The 14235-nt window shown below is 42.8% G+C and overlaps 1 protein-coding gene across 1 annotated transcript in view; it reads right to left on the reverse strand.

Moving 5' to 3' along the window:
- LOC142658178 (FERM domain-containing protein 4B-like) overlaps positions 1-13274 on the reverse strand; it is a 183952-nt gene extending 170678 nt beyond the window's left edge. The window contains exon 1 of the mRNA XM_075834025.1: positions 13028-13274. The gene's annotated coding sequence lies outside the window, so the exon portion shown is untranslated. The remainder of the gene's footprint in view (positions 1-13027) is intronic.
- Between the last annotated feature and the right edge of the window lie 961 nt (positions 13275-14235).

Below are 14235 nucleotides of genomic sequence, written 5' to 3' on the forward strand. Positions count from 1 at the left end.
ATATTGTCATTTGTACGGAAAAAGGAGAGTTTTGTTGGAAACAACATATTTGTCATATGTATAAGATCGATCACCATTACAGAGGACTGTATTCTGTGCTGTAGTGGGATTTTATATAAAATAAATATATTTAAAGAGGTTCCCTGCCTTGGACAATCCCTACTTGTTAGAAGGGTCCATTGACAATAAACTGATCACAAAAAGTCCCCCTGCTGCGACCCCCAGCGATCAGCTGTTATCTGTGGGGAAACCTGGCAGTATGTGTTCAGTTTCCCTGCAGCGCCACCACAGGAGAAATTAAGTATTACACCTTGTCCATTCACATCAATGTGTTGTCTGTGTAATGCAGGACAGGTCCTCCAAAGCGAGAGACACTCTTTGTAACCGTTCTCCACTCTGGCCAAGACACGGGGATCCTGAACACCCCCACCCCCCCTTGTATTAACTTAGAATTCCCTAACAGGGTGTAGGAAAATTGGGTTTCTAAAGTAGACAGTCCCTGTAAAGGACAACTCTAGTAAATATACTGGCTCCTTACTAACACCACTTGGGGGAGGTTAGTGCATATGGGAGACGTATGCAATAGGCTTCTAAGCACCCTCTAGTGGTGGCACCTGGCAGCCAAAATGTTATCATTTAGGCCCTATTCAGACGAGCGTTGTTCTCGTCCATGTTCTGTCCATTCCTGTGCTAGACTCGCCCATTCAAATCAATGGGTCCATGAAAAATTTGGACAGCATATGGACGCTATCCAAGTGCGGTCCATTTTTCACGGATGGGTTGCTAGTAGATACTGAAAAGAAAGCAGGAACGGATGTGAAAATGTCATGATAACTGATGCTATACGGATGTAAAAAAAAACCTCAAGAACAGAACGCACTCGGATACAATAATGATTCAACTCGGATGTAAAAACACTATATTAGGGGAATCCTATTTAATCAATTCGCTGATATGGTCCTCAAGGTGGAGTTTCATGGTACTTTGCCATACAAGCTTACCTTACGTTGCATCACCAAAATCATCCTAAGGGACAAGTTAGCTTTTATTTTGTCATACACTCTATGGACTGCCACTATTATTAAAATACTCATAAAGGTGTCCTCAACCTCCAAATTGGCGCATGTCTATTATTCATGTAGACAGGGATGCATCCAGCTGACCTTAGTGGGCATCATTTGTTTCCTTAGCTCCATATTTTTGCATATTTATAAAGTGCTGACGTTTTCAAGATGACACATGCAACTCGTTGTTTTCCAGCTGTTGCAAAACTCAAGAGAGTCCAAGGTTGGAGATCATCAATGTGGTGGCACTAAATCTTCTTCTATCTAGATGCTTTGCCTTGTATCTACAAAAGACAAACTAAAATGGAGCAGCCCATTGCTGGTGCACCCACCTACCCCGACACTTGTCGAAGTCCGGCACTTGTTGCCACCTCCTTATCCTTTCTAGGTGAGAATTACAGTATGATCCTCAGGCTGGTGTCCCGATCCTGTGTTCGCTCATGTGTATGAGGAGGAGAAGACCTGTGTAGGTTGTCACCACCCATTGGGGTAAGGGATGGTGCCAACCAGCAGTGGGCTACTCCTTTACTCAGGACTCTTTACAGCGGGAGGGGAGGTTTTTAATGATACACTCTCTTGATACATATAAGTGGCCTGTACAAGGACTGGCGTCAGCACCAGGAAAGCCTTGGCAGATGCCAGGGCCCACTGGGTTTGTTGGGCCGACGGCAATATGGGTAAACATTCTTTACACTTGTCAAGCCAAGATTGGAGTGGGCAAGAGAGCCGCTGTGACTTATCACCCGTGAGCCCACATACCCTTAAAGCCGGTCCTGCCCTGTACTGTAGTCACCCTATGATTTGTAATAAATACCCATAATCCTGTGTGAATTTGGAGCGCTTCCTCATGACCTCAGATTACACTAATTAATATCTTTTAGGACAATGCTGTAAATCTGCGGGTAAACTAATAACCCAGATCTCCCTCTGGACATTGTGCTGCCGGAGCGCCGTCTTTCTAGTTGACACTACAAGCAATTAATGACATAGCGTAAAACTTTCACGGACTTTAAAAACAGCTGAGATGTCCGACCTGACCGCGCCTTTACCGAGACTCAAATTCTTCCTATAAGATCATTGATAGAAGAGAAATGACTTGGGGTCACAGAGTATACAAGAAGAAAAATGAGAACATTATTACTGAAATGGAATATTGATTTCTCTCAGACATTTATAATCATGTAATGCTTCATATTAAAAATTCTGAGAACAAAACCCGCTGGACACGGCCGCTACTTCTGTATCATTTGCGCAAAATCAATTGCTTTATATTAGAGGATTGTATAATGCGGATTGTGGGAACCACTTTCCGTACGAATTGGAAAGGGCCTCCGAGTTTCTTTTTTCCAGGGGTAAATACTTTTTTGGCCACTGGAACATCTGTAGAACTTTCTATAGAACCCTTAAGGACCAAGCAATTTTCAGCCTTTAAGACCGAAGGAAATTTGTGATTTTTTTGCTATCCCTCATTCAGGTGGTTATAAATATTTTATGTTTTTTGAAGGACGAGTTGTAGTTTTTATTAACCATTTCAAGGTTCATATAATTTACGCCGTGTAATATAAAAGACATGCGACTATGATGCTGGGGCCGACAGAAAGAGAACAATGGACACCCCCTGTTTTGCTTTTTCCCTATAGGTATATGGTTAAACAGTCAGGTCAGAACCATGCTCTCGTGGGTAATCTAGCAGGCGCCGCAGCGGTGCCCGTGGGAGCATTTGGACGTACCTATATGTCTAAATACCTTAACCTGTTGTGCATTTGGACAAAGAGGTACGTCCAACAGAGCAATGATAGACATGGGTCTAATTTATCAATACTGTCTCACAGAACTACAGCTTGCAGATAAGCTGTAGGCCTCATGCACACGGCTACGCCCGTAATCACTGCCAGTGTTTGCTGGCACAGTCGCCCGCCGACGGCAGCGGACAGCCACTCGCATTTTCGGCCTGTGCTCCCATACAAAGTATAAAGTATGGGAGCACGGACCGTAAAAAGCAAAAGATAGCACATGTCCTATCTTTTGCGGAGGCTTTCTACGGACCGGAAACCTTCCCGGGAAGGTGTCCGCGGTCAATAGAAGTGAATTGGCCAAACTTGCAAATTCTACGGTCGTGTGCATGCCCCATCCCTAAGAGATAAAAGCTGAGCCCTGATTGGTTGCTATGGCCAGGAAGACATTTTGGTAAATGAGGCCTATACTGAGGAAGTGAAGTAAAAGATGTTAATCTAGAAGGAGCCGAGAGAGATGTTATGGACACATCAGGCATAAATCTTGTTAGTGAGCACATTAGGAACAGATATTTAATAGGTTCATAGGATAATGTTGAAAATATGAGACCCACATCGATTCGCCAGCTTAGATACAGGATTTATCTGATTAAAACTGAGATATCAATTTAGTTAATAACATTTGGGCCTATAAGAGAAATTGACAGATGAGGAGTCGAGTTATTACACATGATAAAGTCATACGTTAATATAATAGTATATCATGTGCTTTAAATAAAGGACTACATAAAGCCATACCTACAAGACCATAGCGCCAAGCCTAAGTCTACCCAAAACCTGGTGACTGTAGTTAACCAAAAAATCGTATTGCCCAATGTCAGAGGTGTAGGAAGATCAGATCTGTTTTTTTTTTGATGGGGTCCTTGCAGGATGGAGCATCTTTAGGTCTTCTTGTGCGTGCCTGTGACATGGAGGAAACACTGTGGTCACCGATGGCCCTGAAGGGTCAAGAATATTTTGTTGTTTCTTTTTATCCCGCAGACTTTCCTCAGTTAAGGAACAGCTCACGGGGGTAGTTACTGTCTCTCATTGAAGAGATCCAGTGGGTGTATGGAGACTAATTTACAGGCAATGCTTCATGGGAAAATAATATGCAAACAAGCTCATATCAGCCAAACCAGAGACTCCTCCCAAAGAAAGAGAGACTCATCTGTAGACAGCCCTGTTGCGGGGGTTCTTGCCCCTCATTAGTACAGAGCAGGGTAATGGTTGGCTGAATGAGATGCTTTAGATGTAGCTCATGGGAGGTACAGGCTTTCATTGAAGAGACCTATGGAGCATTGCCAGTAAATAAGTTACCATACACCCACTGGGTCTCTTCAATGAGCCAGTAACCCCATCAGCTGCATCTATGGCATCTCATAGTTGATGAGGGGAAAAAACCCTGAAACAGTGCTGTCTACAGATGGGTCTTTCCTCCTTTAGGAGGATTCTGTGGTTTGGCCGATATGAGATAGTTTGCAAACTAGTTAAGAAAAGATTTGACCGTGCAAGCAGACTCTACACTGTGAGGACCTCAACAAACATCTCCGCATAGCTCAGTTTCCTGGACTTCTGGGGTATGTTATAGGGGCAGATATTTGCATTACAGTTTTGAGTGGAGACAGTCTTTAAAGGACGATTCTTTTAATTTTGACAGGCTTCACAAAGACGGGGGTGTAGCTAGGGGGCTGGCGGGGCATGTGCCCTGGGTTCTATTTACCAGTAGGGCACCAAAAGGCCATTTTGCCTCGACCATGGCATTTAGATACAGGGCTAAAGGAGCAAAGAAAGCCTAGCACAAAGTTGCCGCATTTGCCATAGAGTAGTGTCGATACATCAGTGGGGTATATAGCAGTACCACTTGGCAGCATCACAAAACAGAAGGTACTCACACAATAGTACTACACAATAACGCCCACTCGGCCCCAACAGTGTCCACATAAGTATGTTGTGATAGTACAGAAGGATCCATATGCATATTTCTTATGTTGGTACCTAACTTTTTCACTTGCCCCAAAGTGACTTCATCCCAGCAGGTAAAATGATCTTTAAACTTATAGTTTTAATTGCACACATCAAAAAGTTGAGCTTCTACGCACTTATCGCTGCAAAACGGCTATTTTAATCTTTCCTAAGACTTCAGAAAATGTTATGTCCTCCAAATCAAAGGTGTTAATTAAATCCCACTGTGTTTTTGTTGTATAAAACATTATGGCAGTCTGGAGCGAAAAGATATTTATAATGCGGCATAATATGAAATTCACAGAAGAAAAATAAAATGTATGTACTCTTGTTGAGGTCCTCTTAAACGGCCCGATGTGGGCCGTGTAAATGACCGCCGATCAACGACACAGCTCGTTGATCGGTGCTCATTTGCTCCTTTCACTCATTACTACGACCGCTCGTCCTCATACATTTCTATCATGTCGGCAGCACGTCACCCCGTTTACACACCAAGATGTGCTGCCGACAACGATAATATTTTCAGGATTTAAAACTATACAATCAGCCGATCAACGAGCGCTTGATCATTCATCGGCTGATTGTTGCCCTGTTTACACATGGCAATTATCGGGAACAAGCCTTCTGTGAACGCTCGTTTGCCTGATAATTGGCCGGTGTAAAAGGGCCCTTACTCATAACAACGAATCAGAAATCCCCTTTTAATTTCCAAAAGTTTCCTCCCGCATCCTAAAAACAAGCTGGCTTCCTAGGAAATTGGCTCTAGTGAGTATGGGCCCTTTTACACGGGTAGATTTCCTGGCCAGTAGAGTGCCGATCCACAATGATAGTTTGTTGATCGGCGCTCGTTTGCTTTATTTACAAGGATGTTAATAAGATCGTTCCTCCTTGTACAGTTGGCACCTTGTTGGCAGCACATGACCTGTTTACAACCTCCCTATTGTAAGTAGATTTAACAGTAATGCATATTTATTTATATTTTGTGGCTTAGGTGACATTAGTGTTCGCAGTGTGCTGTCACTATTTTCTTGTGTGCTGTATAAATTTGCAGCCACAGGCGTTCTTGCACCTGTATACACGTTTTGTTTCATTTTGTTGGATTGTGCTGTTCAAACTTTTGTGTTGTTTATGTGATTCATATATGTGGGGTAAGTGACTGCCTCCATTTTTTGATCTTGCACTCCTCCCATTCTGCCCTGGGTGATTTTAATTAGTTTAATGCTGGTTCCTACCATCCCCAGGTATATGTAGGCTTAGTCCCAGTTCTGGGTGTATGTGCAGCGTAGGTTCCCACCTATAGAGGTCGCCTTGTCGTGGCAGGTGGGCTCACACAATTTGATCAAAGCAGTAATGCATAGTTATCTATCTGTAGTGCTTAGGTGGCATTAGTGTTCGCAGTGTGCTGTCACCATTTTCTTGTGTGCTGTTTACACGGGGAGATGTGCTGCCGACAAACCATAATTTTTAGGCTGCATAAAAGATCCGATCAGCCGACAAACAAGCGTTTGCTCCTTTGTCGTCTGATTGCTGTCATGTTTCCATGGATAAATGATCAGGAACGAGCGTTTAAGCGTTCGCCCGATCAGCGGCCTGTGTAAAAGAGCCTTAAGTGTGTGAGATAGGGAAGTTAGATTGTGTGCACCCTTGAGGACAAGGACTGTGTGTAGTAATTTGAAATATGTTGGCACGATATAAGCAATGGGCAAAAACTAAAATAATAAAAGGCACTGAACAAATAAAACATGGATTCTGGTGGCTATGGGGAATATGGCAGCTTTTACTTTGGGACAGTCATGCCGCATAAGGGCCTCTGTGCTTAGTTGGTTGAAATCCTTTAGACAATGCGTTAGGCCAAGTTCGCACTATTTTTTCTGGTACCGCAGCCCAAGATGTTACGTCTATGTGGGTGAGATGTGTTTGCAAACTAAACAGGTTTTAGGGCTTGTTATATTAACTTTACTACCTGTCGATTGCCCACCCCATGCCACTGAGAGATATTTATCAAAAAATATATGTCAGAAAAGTGGTGATAGAAAATAGTACACCTTGTTTAATCTTCATGTTCAACAGATTAGAATAAAATCATTAGCGTGGGCATGGCAAAACCACTCGCAACGGTCGCACTATTATGGACTAGAAGAATACTGCCATAGATGTAGTTGGGTCAAATCTATAATGTAGTGCGTTGCAATGGACAACATAGACGGCGGTCCCCAGTTCATGACTCTCCTCTCTGAGCAAGAAATGAGAGATGCTGCAAAGAGCGGACTGAATGCCACCAGGTATTACATGGTCACCTATTCATTTGAAAGGGCGCCATGTTATACTACATATCCCAGCCCCGATGCAGGGTAAATTATGGGCTGCATGGAGCTTCCCCGGCAATAACGGCTGAGAGCCGATTGTTAAAGGAACCGGACCCACAGCAGTCAGTTCATCAATGCAATGGCTTTATTCTAAGGCTCTGTTGTTCTGCTCCGTCAGAGGTAGGTTCCTAAGAACAATGGAGACAACCGGCGCCCAACGGAACCCATTGCCTTTAATGGATTCTGTCGGTTTTCCGTCAGGGTGTCCGTGGTTTTACTGGAAACAATACTGTAGCATGCAGCGCTATTGTTTCCGGTATTTTCAGCAAAAACTGTGATGGAGGCCCTAACGCAGATGTGAACAAGGCCTAAGAGGAGGTTGTCCAAATAGGACAATCTCTTTAAACAGTGAGTCTTAAGCAGACCATACACATAATATAAACATCGGTTGAACCCACCATATTCGACAGGAACGGCCATAAATCTAATGTATGTGGGGCACTCCCGACCATCCCCCTCCTGACTGACATGCCAAATGTGACCGAATATGCATGATTATGGTGGAGTCAAGAGAAATAGCTGTCGGCTGACAGCTTTTGCATGTGTATGACCGGCTATAGGCCCTCAAGTACACAGTCATATTACAGATCTAGGGACCTGTAATACTGCAGCCATAGAAATTTACGGGCGCATAGTGTACCTTTGTATCTCAGAAGGCAGACGTGGCGTGTTCCATCACATGCCGCTTTTAGGGGAAAATACAATGCTGCATGGAGGATCCATAGGGATGTATAGTCTGCGGCCTTATAGCTAAAGAAATACAATATATAAAGAGTAAGCCCTAATGCACACGACCGTGTCTGCTGCCCGAGTCCCGTCTGGGATCCATGGAAATAAAAGACACATTCTATGTTTCCACGGCTTGGAGAGTCGGGTCCATTTTCACTGAGACTATTCACCCACTAGTGAATGGGTCAGTGAAAACTATCAAGTGCCACTCATATGCCGTGAAAAACGGCCCGAGTGGCACTTGGTCATGTGCAGGAGGACTACAAGAGTGAATACCAGACATACACAGTCTGTTTCTTTACACACACTGTATGTTCCATACATTTCCTATATACTTTAGTTTAAAAAAACAACAAACAAAATTGTGTAGACCAAAATAGTTATAAAAGGAAGCGTTTCCTGTATGTTGCCGGCCTTAAAGTTGAAAGCTCACAATAACCCAAGCGCTGTCTCCTACTCTGTCATTACACATAGGAAGAGCCTTTGTGCGACTGCCAGCGAGTCTTAAATAAACATCTTTTCTCTTCCACAATGAACTTCCAACCGCTAGAGCCGAATGAAACCGCACCGCCACATGTAGTAATGACATTTTTTTTAATATGTGAATATTAGCTACTTACAATCCCCATACTGTCTATACAGAACAGGACGGCGCTCGAATATGATTCCTGCTGTTTACATTCACACGTCTGGAAAGACAAATTGCTTGATTAATGAATGTAGACAATCCTCATGAATAAGTAATGGCGCGCCTCCGACCTGGGAATACAAAACACTCCTTCAATTCCCAAAGATTCCCCGTTGGGTGGGTCTACTGTGTGACAATGTACGTGATTTTAGCACCTGCTCAGTAGAAAGCTTTTATCACCACGTTGATTTGGAGTAGACTTCTGAGTACTGCCCTTTACATGGCTGCCCTTTTGGTTAATGCCTCACCCAGGGTTTTATTTGGACAAGACAAAGGATTGTGGTAGCAAAGGCAATCAACCTACAAAGAGACTGTTTCTCACTTGCTTGTCCTCATCAGATCAGGGAGCGGCTTACTGTAGTTCCTTATTGTTCCTCAGGTTTGTAGCAGGAACATCTTCCTAATTGTCTTCAGTCTACTTGTTCAACTTAGCAAATCAGCGTACATTGGGTATTCTGCCAGTGGAATTTGCCATTGTAGAGTCTGAGCTTGCTAGCAGCTCCAAAAAGAATTTGGCTCCACCACCAAAAATGACCACTCCAAATTTTCACCCTCGGATGTCAATGGAACCAATTTCCACCAGTTGGGAGCAATCTTACCATCGTCATGGGCACAAAGTTTTTCCCCCAATTGGGATTGTCTGATTTGTACAGCCCCTTCTCACATTGCAGGTCACCTTGACCATGAGGAAGCCCCCGTACCACTTCCGTGCCGCAGTACCACTACAGAGCATTACAAAAAAAAAGTCATGAGTCTTTCTAGCTATCAGCTCCCCCTTCCTTCAGCTTAACGTGTCTTCATAGAGCATTTAAGAAGTTTGTAAAGCAGACAACCCCTTTAAACCTGGTCGTAGATGGTGATGGTGATCCACCAATCATTATTGGTATCCACCAGCAATGTAATGCTTATGATGCCTTTAGGGGTCCGATTGTTGGCAACATGGATCCAACAGTGTGAATTTTTCTTTTCGAATCCTTTTGCCTCCACAGAGATAAGTGGTGTCTGACTTTAGACTTAAGAAAGTGCACACTCGGGTCAGGGGATAAGTGGCCGTCAGACGCATCTGGAAGCACAACTCTATAGGAAGAACAAAGGATTGGGGCAAGTTTAAATCCAACTTGTCCGATCCCCCCCCCCCAATAATAGCCCTCATGGATCCATCAGGCAGACCCAACAGCCATATCTTATATCTATGGCCAGCTTAAAAGACTTTTCCGACAAGTAACTGTATGGCATATCAATTGGAGATCACATAAAGGGTCTGACCGCTGGGACCCCATTGACCCGGATTGTGTGGTCACTCCCCAATGAAGCCTACGGGAGATACAGGAACATTAAAGAAAGAGATCAATGGAGATAAAAGTTTATAGCTTTTTGACAAGCTACGGAGAAAATGCTTTACCTTCCCCTCCTTGGTTTGGCTTTGGGTAATGTAAGTACATCATGTAACGTCCTAATATTAAAACCCATATGCAACATATGGAGACACATTAAACAGCATATTGGGGACTTACATTATGAGAAATTCCTTTTTATATATCTATGACCTGAGTCACTCCTTTTATGAGAGCTCGCGATTTTACTAATAGAGAATGGCAGCTGTGGGAAGCACAAAGTCCCTACGACCGCCCTCTCTGTGCCATCAGCAGAATACAAGCGCCAGGAGCAATTGTTGTAATGTGATGATGAACTTTGCAAAAGGCTCTAAATTCAAAGTCCACTCAGCTGTCCTGTTATCTCTATCATATCGCTTCCTGGTAATGCAAATATATTGGATAATTGCTAATATTGCAATCCCTAATTGTAATACCCATGGCCACGGGCCGTCGGGATTACTCACCGCCCGACGGCTGCAGCCATGGATCTGTTCATTCTGCTGTGTCCCGTAGGGTGCGCGTGCACACTCGTGCCCAGCCTTAAAGGGCCAGCGTGGGCACATGAAGTAAATATGTAATTAGCCCATACTCACCCTGGACTATAAGAAGGGCCCTGCCCCTTCCCTCATTGCCTGAGTGTTGTTGTTTTTACCCTGTGTTAGTCTTTGCAAATGGTCCCTTAGTGTTTTCCAGTTCCCAGTGTTCCCGTACCTGCTACCTGTATCCTGTATCCCATGCTACCTTGTTCCTGTGCCATAGAGATTTGGAGTCGTGTTGTGCCGTATACTACGTCTGTTGTGTTACATCGCGCCTGGTGTCTGCCTACTGCCAAGGTTCCATTTGAGCCTATCATCGTTACTGTCTGAATTACCACAGGTACCCTTATTCAAACTATAGACATTGACTTGGTATCATGTTGGCCAGCTGCTATCCCGCTACGGCGGTACGGCCCAGTGGGTCCACATACCCACAGATCGTGACACTAATAAAGTGGCTTCAAGATAGAACTTTCCTTTATGTCAATGGCAGGTACCCCATGGGGGTAAGAATGCTGGCGCAGGTGCTACAAATTTTTTCCAGTCTGACAGACTATAAACTACTGCTCTATGTTATCAGCCAATCCAAGCAAATTATAAATCTGTCAATTTGGAAGCAGTAAATGACCAGCCTAGGTAGGACACAGACACAACACTATAAAACAATGGTTTATTCCCCTTCCACAAGCAAACATCACACTGAGTACCCCAGACAGTGAGGACTGAGGGGACAGAACTGCCCAGACCATATGACAAACTGCATTAGAAGTAACGTTAATCAAGACAAGTAACCCTTTGTGGCCATGGGCGGCCTCATCTGCACTGCAGTTCTCTGTGACATCAAACCATTATTGAATACAATCAACTAATGGGCAAATCTATCACCGGAGAGAAGAGCCTGAGAGTGCAAAACCCACTGTCCGCAGTCAGAACCCACTCACAATCTCTAATGAAGTCACTTTTGCGAAGCTACAAACCCTGGCACTATGGAAAGAGGCAAAAATAACCCAGAAAGCGTGAGAGTGCCAAAGACCATCTATGGACCTACTTGTTTGGGTGTTATGGTCGCGACCCTGGCGGGCCTGTACCCATCCACAACTCTTTAGACTGTGCGGCTGACATCTTTTTGGTATATTATCTATCTATCTATCTATCTATCTATCTATCTATCTATCTATCTATCTATCTATCTATCTATCTATCTATCTATCTATCTATCTATCTATCTATCTATCTATCTATCTATCTAATATCTATCTATCTATCTATCTATCTATCTATCTATCTATCTATCTATCTATCTATCTATCTATCTATCTATCTATCTGTCTGTCTGTCTGTCTGTCTGTCTATCTATCTATCTCATATCTATCTATCTATCTATCTATCTATCTATCTATCTATCTATCTATCTATCTATCTATCTATCTATCTATCTATCTAATATCTATCTATCTATCTATCTATCTATCTATCTATCTATCTATCTATCTATCTATCTATCTATCTATCTGTCTGTCTGTCTGTCTGTCTATCTATCTATCTATCTATCTATCTATCTATCTATCTATCTATCTATCTATCTATCTATCTATCTATCTATCTATCTATCTATCTAATATCTATCTATCTATCTATCTATCTATCTATCTATCTATCTATCTATCTATCTATCTATCTATCTATCTATCTATCTATCTATCTATCTATCTATCATCATACATCTGATTTAGTTTCTTGTCCATATGAATGACAATATAGCACAGTATAGCAATATATAATTTTTTTTGCAGTATAGTAAAAAGCTTATGAAGTAGGTAAATACACACACACACACACACACACACACACACACACACACACACACACACACACACACACTGTATATATATTCGTTGTTATTATTCTTAAACTGTTTTCAACTCCTTGCAGTAGATATATAATATTGAATATAAATATAAGATAATAATAAAAAATAAATAAATAAACGTAACAATAATAATAATAGATATAATAATAATAATAATAATAATAATAATAATAATAATAATAGATATAGTAATAATAATAATAATAATAATAATATGTAGTTAGGGAAGGGTCAGGTCTCTGTAGAATACTCTGTATGTTCGTTACATTGTGTCTCTGTTAATTGGTTCTCTTTCTTAGTCCATTGACAACAGTTTAGTGATTAGACAGGACAGACTCACAATACAGCAGAGTTCTGCCTTGTCACATATAAGAGGGGATGCAGTACAAATTAAATGCCCCAGGCTTTACTGGTTTCTAGACAATGGGCATCCCTTGAGTGTCTCTCTGTGACCCTATGGAAGTCCCATGGTGATAATACATTCATTGTCCTAAGCAGCATCCATCATGTACAATGTAACTAAAGCAGAGGGTGACAGCAACCAACCAGCACCACATGCCATTAATAGATGCAGAATTTCCACATGCAATGTACTTGTTCAGTATGTCCACATAGTCATAGGATATTGTCCCTGCTGCATATACAAAAAATGGGACCCTACCTCTTTGTTGTGGAGCAGGTCCTCTATAGAGACTCCCCTGGCTTGCAGCTACACATGGGGTGCAGTCCAGGGTGAGGAGGTGCAGTCAGCAGCACTGCTTGTATCCAGAGTACATATAATAGTCCATGCACCACGCCTCTATATCCAGCACTGCCTTATTATTCCCTCAATTGCTGTCTGTCTCCACTACACAAAGCCACACCAGCCTCCCCTCCCTCCTCAGCTGCTGCATGGAGAGATAGATCTGCCTGTCACACCAGTGACTGCAATACAATCCCTGCCTGCCAGCCTGCCTGTCACAGCTCAGGGGATGCCCACACTCCTTGTAGGCACAGCCTCCACCCCTCCCAGATGGAGAACCCCACATCATTGATCCTCCTGGTTATCACTGCTGCAGAATCCATATATTATACAGGGATAGAAGTAACCACTGCAATAGCCAAGTGCTCAGCAATAGGATTGCAGTCCGGACAAGATAGTGAAAGGGGATGAGGCTATTAACCCACCCCATAAACGGAACCCCGACGCAAATGTGAACGGAGCCTAAGATGTTAGAATCATCCTGGTTTAATAAATAGAAAAATATATATATTTTATATATATTTTTTATTAGAATTTTTAAAAATGTTTTAATTAGTGTACCGTCTTACAGGTTTCTTAAAGGGGTTATGCGGGGACCAAAAATTATTAGCAGTGTAGTCACTGCAGTATGTGAGTTTACTCGCTGATATACATTCCGATCCCACGTTGTGCTGGTTATGAGATTTTCATAGATTATAATGGCGCTGCCGCGGGACCGGAAGTCTAGTTGCGCAGTCTTCTTTGATGACAATACGACTTTTCGTCATGTGACCGGCCCCGCTGATCTCTATGTGATTGATGTACTAGTGCTCATGCTTGTACTTAGGGTACAGCGGTACTCTATGTACATTAAATTCCGCACCGAGGGTCAATTTATTCATGTTTACGCTACGTTTTTTTCCGCAGTGTGGGCATGAGATTTTCTGAATCTCATCCACTTTGCTGCTACTGTAAATGCTGCGGAATTTCGGCACAGAATTCCGTTGTGGAAATTCTGCAGCGTTTACGCTACGTGGGAACCCGGCCTAATAGACCTTTTACACATTTAGATAAATTTTTTAAAGGCTGGTTTACACGGGCAGACTTCTGCCAATAACGATCGCCGATATAACAAGTTGATCGTCGCT

This window comes from Rhinoderma darwinii, chromosome 7, assembly GCF_050947455.1.
Source record: "Rhinoderma darwinii isolate aRhiDar2 chromosome 7, aRhiDar2.hap1, whole genome shotgun sequence".
Lineage (NCBI taxonomy): Eukaryota > Metazoa > Chordata > Amphibia > Anura > Rhinodermatidae > Rhinoderma > Rhinoderma darwinii.